The sequence below is a fragment of the Salvelinus sp. IW2-2015 genome, linkage group LG33 (genome assembly GCF_002910315.2).
Source record: "Salvelinus sp. IW2-2015 linkage group LG33, ASM291031v2, whole genome shotgun sequence".
Taxonomy (NCBI): domain Eukaryota; kingdom Metazoa; phylum Chordata; class Actinopteri; order Salmoniformes; family Salmonidae; genus Salvelinus; species Salvelinus sp. IW2-2015.
In genome coordinates, this window is record NC_036872.1 from 25,233,053 (window position 1) to 25,250,330 (window position 17,278).

Sequence of the window (17,278 nt, forward strand, 5' to 3'; positions counted from 1 at the left end):
AAATTTTTTTGACTATTTTGTCTATGTCCATTACATGAAATCCAAATAAAAATCTATTTAAATTACAAGTTGTAAAGCAACAAATTTTGAAAAATGCCAAGGGGGATGAATACTTTTGCAAGGCACTGTATGAGCCCCTAACCAACAATGCAGTTAAAAAAAAAWTCGGATAGGAATAAGAAATAAAAGTAACAAGTAATTTAAAGAGCAGCAGTAAAATAACAATAGCGAAATTATATACGGGGGGTACCGGTACAGAGTCAATGTGCGGGGGCACCGGTTAGTTGAGGTAATATGTACATGTAGGTAGAGTTATTAAAGTGACTACACATAGATGATAACAACAGAGAGTAACAGTGATGTAAAATAGGGGGGGGGGGGGGTGCAATGCAAATAGTCTGGGTGGCCATTTTATTAGATGTTCAGGATTCTTATGGCTTGGGGGTAGAAGCGGTTTAGAAGCCTCTTGGACCTAGACTTGGCTCTCCGGTACCGCTTGCTGTGCGGAAGCAGAGAGAACAGTCTATGACTAGGGTGGCTGGAGTCTTTGACAATTTTTAGGGCCTTCCTCTGACACCGCCTGGTATAGTGGTCCTGGATGGCAGGAAGCTTGGCCCCAGTGATGGACTGGGCCATTCGCACTACCCTCTGTAGTAGAGGTCGACCGATTATGATTTTTCAATGCCGATACCGATTATTGGAGGACAAAAAAAGCCGATGCCGATTTATTTAAAAAAAAAACTTTTTTTACAAATATATATATATATATATCATACACACACACACATTTTTGTAATAATGACAATTGCAACAATACTGAATGAACAATGAACACTTTTATTTTAACTTAAAATAATACATAAATACACACACACACACAGCTCTGAAGTGACAATGATACTGAAGAGTCTGCTTAGGAGACAAATACTCTCAACTGTTTGAATAAAAATAGAGTTTAAGTTACCTGTGATGAATGTTGAAAACAAAAACTTTAATTTCTATATGCAGGAAATCCTATTTTAATAATGGGCATGGTAAGAATTGACAACCAAAGTGCGAGTCATAATTCCCATGACACCTAGCAAAATCTGAAAAGCGGTTCCTTCATTTATTCCATAGGATATTTTTTAGATTCACTTAAAATAAGGTCTATGTTTCGTGTAGGCTTACATCACCGTGCCAATTTTATAACTGTGTAGATATCCATAGGACAAGGTAACTCTGATCAATATTGGCTAAATATAAGCGAAGATAAAAAAAAATTGTAGAGTGGATTTATGAAAATATGTTGACAAACGTTACCTTATCCTAGTGAGATTTACACAGGTATCAAAACGTTGAGGTGGTTTAAGCCTGCACGAAACACAGACCTTATTTGAAGTAGATCAAGACATTCTCTATGGAAGACATGAACGGTAAAATAACGAAGGAACCCCTTTCAAATTCAGCCACAAGTTATTACAGGAATTATAACGCGTTGACTATTTCTCTCTAAACCATATACCTTTGACTAATCAGGAAACTATCACCTCGAAGAAAAAAAAATATGTTTATTCCGTTCCGTATTTTATCTAACGGGTGGCATCCATGAGTCTAAATATTCCTGTTACATTGCACAACCTTCAATGTTGTCATAATTACGTAAAGTTCTGGCAAATTAGTTCGCAAAGAGCCATGCGGCCCAAACTGTTGCATATACCCTGACTCTGCGTGCAATGAACGCAAGAGAAATGACACAATTTCACCTGGTTAATATTGCCTGCTAACCTGGATTTCTTTTTAGCTAAATATGTAGGTTTAAAAATATATACTTGTGTATTGATTTTAAGAAAGGCATTGATGTTTATGGTTAAGTACACATTGGAGCAATGACAGTCATTGATTGATTGTTTTTTATAAGATAAGTTTAATGCTAGCTAGCAACTTACCTTAGCTTACTGCATTCGCTAACAGGTTCCTAGGCCGTCATTGAAAATAAGAATGTGTTCTTAACTGACTTGCCTAGTTAAATAAATATTAAATAAAGGTGTAAAAAAATATATATATATTTTAACAAATATTTTTTTTAAATCGGCAAATCGGCGCCCAAAAATACCGATTTCCGATTGTTATGAAAACTTGAAATCGGCCCCGATTAATCGGCCATTCCGATTAATCGGTCGACCTCTACTCTGTAGTGCCTTGTGGTCGGAGGCCGAGCAGTTGCCATACCAGGCAGTGATGCAACCAGTCAGGATGCTCTCGATGGTGCAGCTGTAGAACCTTTTGAGGATCTGATGACCCATGCCAAATCTTTTCAGTCTCCTGAGGGGGAATAGGTTTTGTCGTGCCCCCGTCACGACTCTCTTGGTGTGCTTGGACCATGTTAGTTTGTTGGTGATGTGGACACCAAGGAACTTGAAGCTCTCAACTTGCTCTGCTACAGCCACGTTGATGAGAATGGGGGCGTGCTCAGTCCTCTTTTTCCTGTAGTCCACAATCATCTCCATTGTCTTGATCACGTTGAGGGAGAGGTTGTTGTCCTGGAACCACACGGACAGGTCTCTGACCTCCTCCCTATAGGCTGTCTCGTCGTTGTCAGTGATCAGGCCTTCCACTGTTGTGTCATTAAATGACACAACAAACTTAAATGGTATTGGAGTCGTGCCTGGCCGTGCAGTCATGTGTGAACAGGAAGTACAGGAGGGGACTGAGCACGCACGCCTGAGGGGCCCCTGTGTTGAGAATTAACTTGGCGGATGTGTTGTTACCTACCCTTACCACCTGGGGGCGGCCCGTCAGGAAGTCCAGAATCCAGTTGCAGAGGGACGTGTTTATTCCCAGGGTCCTTAGCTTATTGATGAGCTTCGAGGGCACTGTGGTGTTGAACACTGAGCTGTAGTCAATGAATAGCATTCTCACATAGGTGTTCCTTTTGTCCAGGTGGGAAAGGGCAGTGTAGAGTGCAATAGAGATGGCATCATCTGTGGATCTGTTAGGGCGGTATGCAAATTGGAGTGGGTCTAGGGTTTCTGGGATAATGATGTTAATGTGAGCCATGACCAGCCTTTCAAAGCACTTTATGGCTACAGATGTGAGTGCTACGAGTCGGTAGTCATTTAGGCAGGTTACTTTAGTGTTATTGGGCACAGGGACTATGGTGGTCTGCTTAAAACATATTGGTATTGTAGACGCGGACAGAGAGAGGTTGAAAATGTCAGTGAAGACACTTGCCAGTTTGTCAACGCATGCTCGCAGTACACGTCCTGGTAATTCGTCTGGCACTGCGGCCTGGTGAATGTTGACCTGTTTAAAGGTCTTACCCACATTGGCTGCGGAGAGCGTGATCACACAGTCTTCCGAAACAGCTGGTGCTCTCATGCATGTTTCAGTGTCATTTGCATCGAAGCGAGCATAGAAGTAGTTTAGCTCGTCTGGTAGGCTCGTGTCACTGGGCAGCTCTCGGCTGTGCTTCCCTTTGTAGTCTGTAATGGTTTGCAAGCCCTGCCACATCTGACGAGCGTCAGAGCCGGTGTAGTACGATTCAATCTTAGTCCTGTATTGACGCTTTGCCTGTTTGATGGTTTGTCGGAGGGCATAGCGGGATTTCTTATAAGCGTCCAGCAGCTCTAGCGTTTAGCTCAGTGCAGATGTTGCCTGTAATCCATGGCGTTTGGTTGGGGTATGTACGTACAGTTACTGTGAGGACGACATCATCGATGCACTTATTGATGAAGCCAGTGACTGATGTAATGTACTCCTCAATGCCATCAGAGGAATCCTGGAACATTCCAGTCTGTGCTAGCAAAACAGTCCTGTAGCTTAGCATCTGCTTCATCTGACCACTTTTTTAATTGATTGAGTCACTGGTGCTTCCTGCTTTAATTTTTGCTTGTAAGCAGGAATCAGGAGGATAGAATTATGGTCAGATTTGCCAAATGGAAGGCGAGGGTGAGCTTTGTATACGTCTCTGTGTGAAGTAAAGGTGGTCCAGAGTTTTTTCCCTCTGGTTGCACATTTAAAATGCTGATAGAAATTTGGTAGGACAGATTTAAGTTTCCCTGCATTAAAGTCCCCGGCTACTAGGAGCGCCGCCTCTGGATGAGCGTTTTCCTGTTTGCTTATGGTGGTATACAGCTCATTCAGTGCTGTCTTAGTGCCAGCATCAGTCTGTGGTGGTAAGTAGACATCTACGAAAAATACAGATGAAAACTCTCTAGGTAGATAGTGTGGTCTACAGCTTATCATGAGATACTCTAACTCAGGCGAGCAAAACCTTGAGACTTCCTTAGATATCGTGCAGCAGCTGTTCTAACCTGCCGATACAGCGTATAACCAGCCAGCTGAATGTTGATAATGTCGTCGTTCAGCCACGACTCCGTGAAGCATAAGATATTACAGTTTTGAATGTCCCGTTGGTAATTTAATCTTCTGCGTAGGTCATCGAATTTATTTTCCAAAGATTGCTGTGTGCTAGCAGAATGGAAGAAAGTGGAGGTTTATTTGATCGCCTATGAATTCTCAGAAGGCAGCCCACCCTATGGCCCCTTTTTCTCCACCTTCTCTTTACGCAAATGACGGGGATCTGGGCCTGTTCCCGGGAAAGCGGTATATCATTCATGTCGGACTTGTTAAAGGAAAAAAGGATTCTGCCAGTCCGTGGTGAGTAATCGCAGTTCTGATGTCCAGAAGTTATTTTCGGTCAAAAGAGACAGTAGCAGCAACATTATGTACAAAATAAGTTAATAAGTTACAAACAACGCAAAGAAACGAACAAAAAAACACAATTGGTTAGGAATACGTAAAACGTCAGCCTTGTTCTCCGGCGCCATCTTTACATTGGAGTAGATGGTGTAGCCAAAGTCCTGGCTGATGAGGCACACACCGCCCGTTTGGACATTCTTGGCCCAGCCGCAGAAGGGGGGCATGTAGCCTTGTATGTTTATCCTGCTTGCATTTCCATATGGGATAATAAAATTTACCTTGCTAAATAATTTTTGTTTCTTCTCTCTCAGGTATCTGGGAATCACCCGGCCCCTCACATACCCAGCCAGGCAGAACGGCCAGCTGATGGCCAAGATGATCCTGGGGGTGTGGTTGGTGTCCGCCTCCATCACCCTGCCCCCCTTCTGTGGCTGGGCCAAGAATGTCCACACGGGCGGCGTGTGCCTCATCAGCCAGGACTTTGGCTACACCATCTACTCTACGGCTGTGGCCTTCTACATCCCCATGCTCGTCATGCTCTTTATGTACTACAAGATCTTCAGGGCCGCCCGCAAGAGCGGTCTCAAGCACCGCTTCACCGACTTTGCCCGGCGGGAGCGGCTGGAGACAGTGGCCAGTGAGGCGCTGAGGATGCAGGGCCTGAAGCCGCAAGGTGTGGCCGAGGAGTGTGCGGCGCTATCCCGTTTGCTGTCCCGCGAGCGCCGCAACATCTCCATCTTCAAAAGGGAGCAGAAGGCGGCCACCACGCTGGGGGTAATCGTCGGTGTGTTCTCTGTCTGCTGGCTGCCCTTCTTCATCCTGTCCACAGCTAGGCCCTTCATCTGCGGGGTGGAGTGCAGCTGCGTGCCCATCTGGCTGGAAAGGTTCCTCCTCTGGCTGGGTTATGCCAACTCCCTCATGAACCCCTTCATCTATGCCTTCTTTAACCGGGATCTGCGCTCCACCTACAAGGACCTGCTACGATGCCGCTACCGCAACATCAACCGACGCCTGTCCGCCGTGGGCGTGCATGAGGCCCTCAAGGTGTAGGAGGAAGAGGACAAGGATGATGAGGAGGAGAGTTTGGGGCCCCAGAAGCGTCCAAGGAATTTTAAATGCCGTCCTTATTGCAAAAACTACTGGGAAGTGCAGTTTCTGTGGTTGTATAATGGAGGCTTAGAGGGATGACCTGTGACCTGCCGGTAGTATTGTAGATAAAGACAGAGGCTGACTGTTACTTCCTCTCTAACCCACTGCAGAGGCACAGAGATAAGGCCATTACTTAGGTCTGTGTCTGTGTGACTCACTCAGTCATTCTATTTTGGAACCCAAAACCATGGACCGTATTTGACGGGCTATTTAAGTTGACACTGGCTTTGTGCATATGCTACAGTTCAGTCCTGACTTCATATTAATGTCAGGTGGATGGTGCATTGACTGGGGAAATGACATGGGGACCATGGCGATAATTCTGGGTCATTCAAAGCATGGGCTGCGAATAGATTTCTGCATGAGGATATTTGCCAAATTGATGCTTGGGCAAGTGGGTGCCAGTGGCTATTGACTTAAACCAGTGAAGGTCACGGAATTGGTATCTACATAACTGTTTCCAGTTCAACTTGTCTGTGGTACAGTAGGTGATGATGGTGAACAATTGAAAGTGGTCTGTATAGGTATATATGAATTTATTATTTTGTGGAGGCAGTTAAGTATTTTCTGTTTACCAACAAAAACACTGCAGAACAGAGGGTTATACTACAAAGCAGGATCAAGGAGCCTGAATATTCTGAAAATGTTGAACGTTTTCAGAAAGATTATCTTGAAATTGCCATTGTCTCATTGACTCAACAACCGAAAACACATACATGTATCTATGCTTAGCTTTCTTAATGAACCAGAAGATCATCTGTTATTTCTAGTTGTTTATCAAAGTTAGCTGGCTAACTCATTGAATCTGTTTTGTAGTATACACCTCAGAAGGCACCTTTGCGTTGTCATTTTATTTCCAGACATGCCTTTGACTGTCAGTTTCTCTATTCAATCATTGAATTGAATACATTCAGCTCTGCTGGCCAACATCACTTAGCTATTAAAGAGTTAACTACAAAGTCAACCCAAGGGACACACACAGATCCAAGGGACACACACAGATCCAAGGGACACATACAGATCCAAGGGACACACACAGACCCAAGGGACACACACACACAGACCCAAGGGACACACACACACAGACCCAAGGGACACACACACACACAGACCAAGGGACCACACACACACACAGACCCAAGGGAACACAACACAACACACGCACCCCAAGGGGACACACACCACAGACCCAAGGGACACAACAAACACAGCCACAGACCAAGGGGCACACACAAAGAGCCAAGGGACACACACACACCACAAGACCCAAGGGGGACACACACACAGACCCAAGGGACACATACACACCAGACCCAAGGGGTACACACACACGACCCCAAGGGGGTACACACACACAGACCCAAGGGACACACACACACAGACCACGGGGGGACACACACAGACCCAAGGGACACACAGACCCAAGGGACACACACACAGACCCAAGGGACCACACACACAGACCCAAGGGACACAACACACACAGACCCAAGGGACACACAACACACAGATCCAAGGGGGACACAACACACAGACCCAAGGGGGGACACACACAGACCCAAGGGACACACACATACAGACCCAGGACACACACACACAGACCCAAGGGACACACACAACACAGACCCAAGGGACACACACACACAGATCCAAGGGACACACACAGATCCAAGGGACACACACAGATCCAAGGGACACACACAGACCCAAGGGACACAACACACAGATCCAAGGCACACACAAGATCCAAGGGACACATACAGATCCAAGGGACACACCAGACCCAAGGGACACACACACACAGACCCAAGGGACACACACACACAGACCCAAGGGACACACACACACAGATCCAAGGGACACACACAGATCCAAGGGACACAACAACAAGGACACACACACAGACCAAGGACACAACACAGACCCAAGGGACACACACACACACAGACCAAGGGACACACACACACACAGACCCAAGGGGACACACACACAGACCCAAGGGACACATACACACACAGACCCAAGGGGTACACACACAACAAAGAGCCAAGGGACACACACAAAGACCAAGGACCAACACACACAGACCCAAGGGACACATACACACAGACCAAGGGGACCACACACAGACCCAAGGGACACATACACACACGACCAAGGGACACACACAAGAGCAAGGGGTACACACACACACAGACCCAAGGGACACACACACAGACCAAGGGGGACACACACACACAGACCCAAGGGACACACACACAGACCAGGGGGGACACACACAGACCCAAGGGCACACACACACAGACCCAAGGGACACACACACACAGACCCAAGGGACACACACACCAGACCCAAGGGACACACACACACAGACCAAGGGGGACACACACAGACCCAGGGGGGACCACACAGACCCAAGGGAACACACACAGACCCAAGGGACACCACACAACAGACCCAAGGACACACACACACAGACCCAAGGGACACACACACACAGATCCAAGGGACACACACAGATCCAAGGGACACACACAGATCCAAGGGCACACACACAGACAAGGGACACACACACACAGACCCAAGGGCACACACACACGACCCAAGGGACACACACACACAGATCCAAGGGACACAACAGATCCAAGGGACACACACAGACCCAGGGGACACACAGCACACAGACCCAAGGGACACACACCAAGATCCAGGGACACACAGACGCAAGGGACACACACACACACACAGATCCGGGACCACACACACACACCAAGGGACACACACACACACAGACCCAAGGAACACACACACAGACCCAGGGACCACACACAGTCCAAGGGACACACACACACAGACCAAGGGACACCACACACACAGACCCAAGGACACACACACACAGACCCAAGGACACACAAGACCAAGACCACACACACAGACCCAAGGGAACACACACACACAGACCCAATGGGGGGGGGGGGGGGGGGACACACACACACAGACCCAAGGGGGGGGGGGGGGCACACACAGACCCAAGGGGGAACACACAGACAGACCAAGGGGGGACACACACCACAGACCCAAGGGGGGGGAACACACACAGACCCAAGGGGCAACACACACCACAGACCAAGGGGGGGACACACACACAGACCCAAGGGGGGACACACACAGACCCAAGGAACACACACACACAGACCAGGGGGACACCACACAGACCCAAGGGGGGGACACACACAGACCCAAGGGGGGACACCACACAGACCCAAGGGACACACACAGACCCAAGGGGGACACACACAGACCCAAGGGACACACACAGACCCAAGGGGAGGACACACACAGACCCAAGGGGAGGACACACACAGACCCAAGGGACACACACACACAGTACATGGCCAAGATAGTATATTACTTTCGAATATAAATTGTAATGCAAATGAAAGCCAACAAACAAAAGTTAATCTTTCAAATGTTACCACAAAGCACCTGAGGGTAGCAAATATGACAAGCCTGTGATTTGAAGTGATTTAATGGGTAAGAGATAAAAGAGAGATGGTACAACAAGTAGGCCTAATGGTTAGCGCCTGAGAATGTACTGTAACTAGAAACATATTATCTCTGAGAAATGCCCATTTACAAAATCCACAGGAACCCTCACTATTTCAGATAACAAAACTCTTCATTTGGCATTCATTGAAGCTTGCATTGAAGCTTGCATCTGTCTAACATGCTATGCATTATCCATGGAGGAGCAGAATGTTGTGCATAGTAAATCTGACATACAGTACATATGTAGGATCTTAAAACCTTTTACTGCAGTGGACTAAAACAGGGTCACACCGAGTGTTTCTTGGTAGTCTTAAACAAATCTACTTTGAAACAAAAGTATACACCTCACACACATTGTTATGGGCTTAAAAAAAGAAGATACCTGTACCATGTCAGATATAGATAATGTGTTAAATTTACACTTTATATACATCACAGAAGACTGAAATATAACAAAAGCTTTGACATAGAAACACACATCGTTTAAAAAAAAAGATGTTTCTTAATTATGAAAACTATGAATAACATTCCACCCATGAGGCAACTAGGTCATTTGACTGCAGGAAAGGGCTACTTTGATCACCCTGTTGCATGAGAGCTTTCCTGCAATGCAGGACATTTAAAACTTGTAGTGTATTTGAGGTTTAAATAGGCTTCTGGAGTTTGTAATTTACAGACTTGGTTTCCCCTTACGAAAAATATATCAACCCCTAAAAAAATGTAATTCATTATAATCCACATAATAATTCACATTTCCTGTTGCTGGATTATTTTCTTGCTGTAGCAAACTGGCTGAAATTAAGATCCTACATCTGTAGTTCAGCAGCACAGTGGTTTAAACTACGTCACCCAAGCATACGTAAGCACATAAGTGTAAAACATGTAGAAGTGATCTTAAACTATGGAGCTCTATGGGGATGTTTTTGCTGAGTTGAGTTTTTACCTCATACACAAACGGTTAGAGTAGGCTGCTCGAAACAGACTGATTTTCCCTACTGTTTTGATTGTGTTGTAACAAAAGATGATCAAACTATTCAACATGACCATTATGGAAAAGGCACTAATTATGCTGATGAGGTTCACCCAACAAGGAATAAGTCCACCCATTAACGTCTTCATCTCCAACACCTGAAGCATCAGGTATTGCTACTTCTGCTGTCTCTACTTCATAGCAGGATGTGGTCAAAACTTCTAGGAACTCTGCCTCAACTTCAGTTGATCACAACAACTGCTCTGTTCTGTTGACATTCTCTGTATTGATCTGTGTAAAACGTAATCAGTGAAGCAGCGTGTGCTTTCTCTACCTCGACTTTTGTAAAATACTTGTTCATTATTATTGCAAACAGATATCTATTCCTGGCTTGCACTATATTTTGTCATATGATTCCATGTTATTTAAAGTGTCTAGTGTCGACGACATTCATTGACATACCGTCTACAACTGCTTTGCCGACATTATTCTCAAATTTACCTGGAGAAATGAAAGCATATTTATTTCATCACTTTGTAAATAAAGCAGCACTTGGTTTAAAATCTCAGTGGTTTCTTCCAGTATGCACATATATTCCCCAGTCACTCAGACATTCATATGGTCATGAACTATTTAATACCCACAGATGTTATAGCTCTGCCAGCTGTTTCACACTTAAAACATGCCCTGTCATATTGCATTTTAAAACAAGAAACTGTCAAGAGGCCTTTAAAATGCTCCTTCATTGTTACATAAAAGATCTCCTCACCAAAGAGCAAAACCTAAATAATGCAAAATATATCAACAAAGCTGGCTAGATTTATAGACCTTCCATAGAGGGAATCAGGATGGACCTTAAGGCATTGTATACTGTAGGTCTAGTCCTGAAACATTCATAGATTTTCAGATGAACTCAAAACAATCAAAAAAGATTTGCTTCTGAAACATGAGCGACTCTGGAGGAGTGAATGAGGACAGTGACCCAAAAACTCCTCATTATTCTCAACCTGCTCCCAGCTAAATATTTTATTCAGCATTCGTTTGGCAGCTGTCTGCTTCATATCCCGAGAGTCATATGTAAGCGATAATCAACAAGGGGCTATGTGTTCTATGGAAAATAATGAACGACTTGGGAAAGGGGGATACCTAGTCAGTTGTACAACTGAATGCATTCCACTGAAATGTGTCTACTGCATTTAATCCAACACGCTAGTGGAGTCAATTCTAGGGAGAGAGAATGTTTTTGTAATGTTACGCGTAATGTTCCCCTAATGTTTGAGTGTTCAGTTTTCCATTAGTTAGGGGAATATTCTATCTATTTAGCAAAAAACCTTATGAGAACCTTTTGGCATGTTTTGGTGTTAAAGTTAAGAGAACATTCCCTTAATGTCAATCAGAACTTACAGTGCCTTCAGAAAGTATTCACAGCCCTTGACTTTTTCCACATTTTGTTCAAATCAAATGGTATTGTTCATATACACATGTTTAGCAGATGTTATTGTGGGTGTAGATGAATGCTTGTGTTTCTAGCTCCAACAGTGCAGTAATATCTAACAATTCACAACAATACACACAAAACCTAAAAGTAATAGAATGGAATTAAGCAATATATAAATATTAGGATAAGCAATGTCGGAGTGGCATTGACTAAAATACACTAGAATAGAATACAGTATATACATATGAGATGAGTAAAGCAAAAATATGTAAACATTATTAAAGTGATTAGTGTTCCATTATTAAAGAGGCCAGTGATTTCAAGTCTATGTATATAGGACAGCAGCCTCTGTGCAGGGTTACGTAACCGGGTGGAAGCTGCCTAGTGATGGCTATTTAACAGTCTGATGGCCTTGAGATAGAAGCTGTTTTTCAGTCTCTCGGTCCCTGCTTTGATGCACCTGTACTGACCTCGCCTTCTGGATGATAGCGGGACGTGAACAGGCAGGGCTTGGTGGGTTGTTGTCCTTGATGATCTTTATGGCCTTCCTGTGACATCGGGGGTGTAGGTGTCCTGGAGAGCAGGTAGTTTGCCCCCGGTGATGCGTTGTGCAGACCTCACTACCCTCTGGAGAGCCTTACGGTTGTGGGCGGAGCAGTTGCCGTACCAGGCGGTGAGACAGCCCGACAGGATGCTCTCGATTGTGCATCTGTAGAAGTTTGTGAGTGCTTTTGGTGACAAGCCGAATTTCTTCAGCCTCCTGAGGTTGAAGAGGCGCTGCTGCGCCTTCTTCACAACGCTGTCTTGTGGGTGGACCAATTCAGTTTGTCCGTGATGTGTACACCGAGGAACTTAAAACTTCCACCTTCTCCACTACTGTCCCGTCGATGTGGATAGGGGGGTGCTCCCTCTGCTGTTTCCTGAAGTCCACAATCATCTCCTTTGTTTGTTGACGTTGGTGTGAGGTTATTTTCCTGACACCACACTCCGAGGGCCCTCACCTCCTCCCTGTAGGCCGTCTCGTCGTTGTTGGTAATCAAGCCTACCACTGTAGTGTCATCCGCAAACTTGATGATTGAGTTGGAGGCGTGCATGGCCACGCAGTCTGGGTGAACAGGGAGTACAGGAGAGGGCTCAGAACGCACCCTTGTGGGGCCCCAGTGTTGAGGATCAGCGGTGGGAGATGTTGTTACCTACCCTCACCAACCTGGGGCGGCCCGTCAGGAAGTCCAGTACCCAGTTGCACAGGCGCGGTCGAGACCCAGGATCTCGAGCTTGATGACGAGTTTGGAGGGTACTATGGTGTTAAATGCTGAGCTGTAGTCGATGAACAGCATTCTCAGATAGGTATTCCTCTTGTCCAGATGGGTTAGGGCAGTGTGCAGTGTGGTTGCGATTGCGTCGTCTGTGGACCTATTGGGTCGGTAAGCAAATTGGAGTGGGTCTAGGGTGTCCGGTAGGGTGGAGGTGATATGGTCCTTGACTGAGAACCATACTTAGGTAGCCTTTTCCCACCTGTGTTTTGTGGGTAGTTGTTTTCTGTTTTGTGTCTGCACCAGACAGAACTCTTTCGCTTTCGTTCTCCTGTTTGTTGTTTTTGTTCGATTTGMTTTTTTTGGATTAAATCATGAACACTTACCACGCTGCGCTTTGGTCTACTCCTTCTTCCTCAGACGAACATCGTTACAATATGACAAAACTGAAATGCTGAATTTTCAATGAGCACTTTGTATCATCTGGTAGGCTGTGTTGATTCAGTATCCTATGTCTCTGTACAACCCTGTGTGGATGAACCAGTGAGAGCTGGTCAAACTTTTAGATGTTTGCCATTCTCTGTGCAGGAGGTACATAAAGCCCTGAAATCTTTAGATCAGAGAAACCCTGCAGGTCCTGATCATCTTGATCCCTGCTTTTTAGAACTGGCAGCTGATTTCATAGCTGAACCACTTACATATCTGTTCAATTTAACCCTGGAATTGTCACGCCCTGACCTTAGAGAGCATTTTTATGTCTCTATTTGGTTTGGTCAGGGTGTGATTTGGGTGGGCATTCTATGTTCTTTATTTCTAGGTTTTGTGTTTCTATGTTTTGGCCGGGTATGGTTCTCAATTAGGGACAGCTGTCTATCGTTGTCTCTGATTGGGAATCATACTTAGGCAGCCTGTTTTGCCACCTGGGATGTTGTTTTTTGTTAGCTCTGCATAGCCTACGGAACGTGACGTTCTTTTGTTGTTTGGTTTGGAGTTCGAATTTAATAAAGAATCATGAACACGTACCACGCTGCACCTTGGTCCACTTCTTCCGACGAGCGTTACAGGAATGTAATGAAATTCCAAAGATCTGGAAATCAGCATTTGTCCTACCACTTTTAAAAAGGGGGGGATCCAACTCTTTTAAATAATTATAGACCAATTTCAAAGCGGTCACCCCTGGCGAAAATACTTGAAACCCTTGTTAGTGAACAGCTAAAATAGTTTTTATATACTAACTCTATTTTATCAATATACCAATAGGGCTTCAGGAAGAAGCATAGCACAAGTACAGCAGCCATGAAGGTTTTACATGATATCACTGAAGCCCTTGACGAAAAAACAGAACTGCGTCTCACTTTTTATTGATCTCTCTAAGGCTTTTGATACAGTTGATCATGCTATACTGAGGCAGAGATTGTCGAGTGTAGGTCTTTCGGAGCATGCATTTGCATGGTTTGCTAACTATCTGTCTGATAGAACTCAGTGCACTCAATTTGATGGGCTCATGTCTGTTAAATTGTCTGTCTGTAATGGTGTGCCTCAGGGCTCTGTACTTGGTCCCCTCTTATTCACTATTTATATAAATAATTTAGACAAAATGTGCAAAATGCGCAACTTCACTGTTATGCTGATAAAAAAGCTTTCCAGAACTTGCAAACTGCTTTTAATACTGTTCACCATACCTTGTGTCAATTGAAGCTTATCCTCAATACTGACAAAACTAAACAAATGGTGTTTTCTAAAGCAAGAAATAGACCCATGAACCTTTCACCTATTACTACCTGTCAGGGCAATGAGATTGAGACTGTAACCTCATATAAATATCTTGGAATTGTAATTAATTATGGCCTCTCTTTTAAAAAGGATATTCAACAACTTACAAAAAAATTGAAGCTGAAGTTGGGACTTTATTTTAGGAATAAGGCCTGTTTTTCTATTGAAGCCAGAAGGAGGCTAGTATCAGCTACATTTATGCCTATATTAGACCATGGGGATATTTTGAATGCTTCCGCTCAGTGTTTGAGATCAATTGACACACTTTTACCATGGAGCATTGAGATTTATTTTAAACTGCAAAACCCTTACGCACCACAGCACTTTATATACCAGGGACGTCTAGCCTTCTCTAGTCAATCGTAGGCTCAGTCACTGGTATACTTTTATTTACAAAGCCATTTTGAGATTACTACCATTTTATTTGGCCATTTTTATGTGGTGGGTACTCTCTTCGTTCGCAGGACTTTATCCTGCTAACTGTTTCAAATGTCCGAACTGAATTTGGTTAAAGGGATTTTATGTACTCTGCACCATTGGCTTGGAACGCCTTACAAAATACTTGTTTTTAAATAATTGATGAAGGATTTTGAGGCTGATTCCCTGACCTGTCAATGTTTTTAATTTGCTGTTTTATGATCTTGTTATACTCTTGTGAATTCTATGTTTCTTTTTACTGGATTACCTGTAGTTTTTCATGTTGTCTGTCTGATTTTGTGTAATGACTTGGTGCTGTCTATCTTGGCCAGGACACTCTTGAAAAAGAGCTTTCAAATCTCAATGAGCCCTTCCTGGTTAAATAAAGGTTAAATAATCATATATATTTTTTAAACCTAACCCAGAATTTTTTTACCATTAACTGCTGTCTATTCTTCTTCTGTGGCTTAACCCAACAATGGTCACAATTGTTTCTCAAAAGATGTCTGGGTTTAAAGGATCCAACCGTTTTTAAAATGTTCACCTAAAATGACACCCACATCTAACTGCCTGTAGTTCAGGACCTGAAGCAAGGATATGCATATTCTTGATACCATTTGAAAGGAAACACTTGACAACCATTTGAAAGGAAATTAATGTAGGTGTCACGCCCTGACCATGGAGAGCCCTTGGTTCTCTATGGTATAGTAGGTCAGGGCATGACTAGGGGGTGTTCTAGGTTTATTATTTCTATGTTGGTGCTCTTGGTATGGTTCCCAATTAGAGGCAGCTGAGGTTCTTTGTCTCTAATTGGGGATCATACTTAAGGGTTCCCTGTTTCCACCTGCTATGTGGGATATTATTTTGTGTTTTGTGCATGTGCACCACGTAGTCACGTTTCGTTGTTAGTTTATTGATTTATTGTTTGTTTTTGCTAAGTTTCACTTCATAATAAATACGTGGAACTCAACATCCGCTGCGCCTTGGTTCGTCTCTCCACACAAAGGTGACAGAATATCCCACCACAACAGGACCAAGCAGCTTGCCCAGGAGGAGAAGGTATACTGGACTTGGGAGGAAATCCTGGCAGGACAGGATCGCCTTCCTTGGGGGCAGAAGCAAGGAAAGGATGAAGGACAGCGATGACGCCGAGGTTCGCGGCCACAGAAAGCCCAAGGACAACCCCAAGATTTTTGGGGGGCTGGCACACGGGGTGGCCGGTCGAGTCGAGGAGAGTGCCAGAGCCCGAATGGCAAACGCTGGAGGAGCGTGTCGTCAGACCACGGCCACAGAAACCCCAAGATTTTTTTGGGGGGGCAGATGGAGCTGAGCCGCGGCTGAGCCGCGGGAAGAGCCAGAGACTGTTAAGGAGGCAATGGAGAGGTTGGGAGAGAAAGAGATGAGAGAGATGTTGTGTAAGTGTGTTCTGCTCAACATTCGACCAGAGGATCCGGTTAGCAGGCTGGTGCAACCTGTACCGGCTCCACGCTTCTGGCCTTCAGTGTGCCTTTCCAGTCCGGTACGTCCTGTGCCTCCTCCCCGCACTCGCCCTGAAGTGCGTGTCACCAGTCCGGTGCCAACTGTGCCGGTTCCATGCACCAGGCTTCCAGTGCGCCTCCCCAGTCCGGTACGTCCTGTGCCTGCTCCCCGCACTCGCCCTGAAGTGTGTGTCACCAGTCCGGTGCCACCTGTGCCGGCTCCACGCACCAGGCCTCCAGTACGCCTTCCCAGTCCGGTACATCCTGTACCTGCTCCACGCACTAGGCCTCCAGTGCGCATGCACAGTCAAGAGCTTCCGGCGAGGGTTCATAGTCCAGAGCTTCCGGGCGACGGTTCACAGTCCAGAGCTTCCGGCGACGGTTCACAGTCCAGAGCTTCCGGCGACGGTTCACAGTCCAGAGCTTCCGGCGACGGTTCACAGTCCAGAGCCTCCGGCGATGTTTCACAGTCCGGAACCTCCTGCGACGGTCCACAGTCCGGAACCTCCTGCGACGGTCCACAGTCCGGAACCTCCTGCGACGGTCCACAGTCCGGAACCNGCGACGG

The 17,278-nt window shown here is 45.3% G+C and overlaps 1 pseudogene; it reads left to right on the forward strand.

The window, feature by feature from the left end:
* The first annotated feature begins 4,917 nt into the window (after positions 1-4,917).
* Positions 4,918-6,914, forward strand: LOC111957551 (5-hydroxytryptamine receptor 7 pseudogene; annotated as a pseudogene).
* Positions 6,915-17,278: the final 10,364 nt, after the last annotated feature.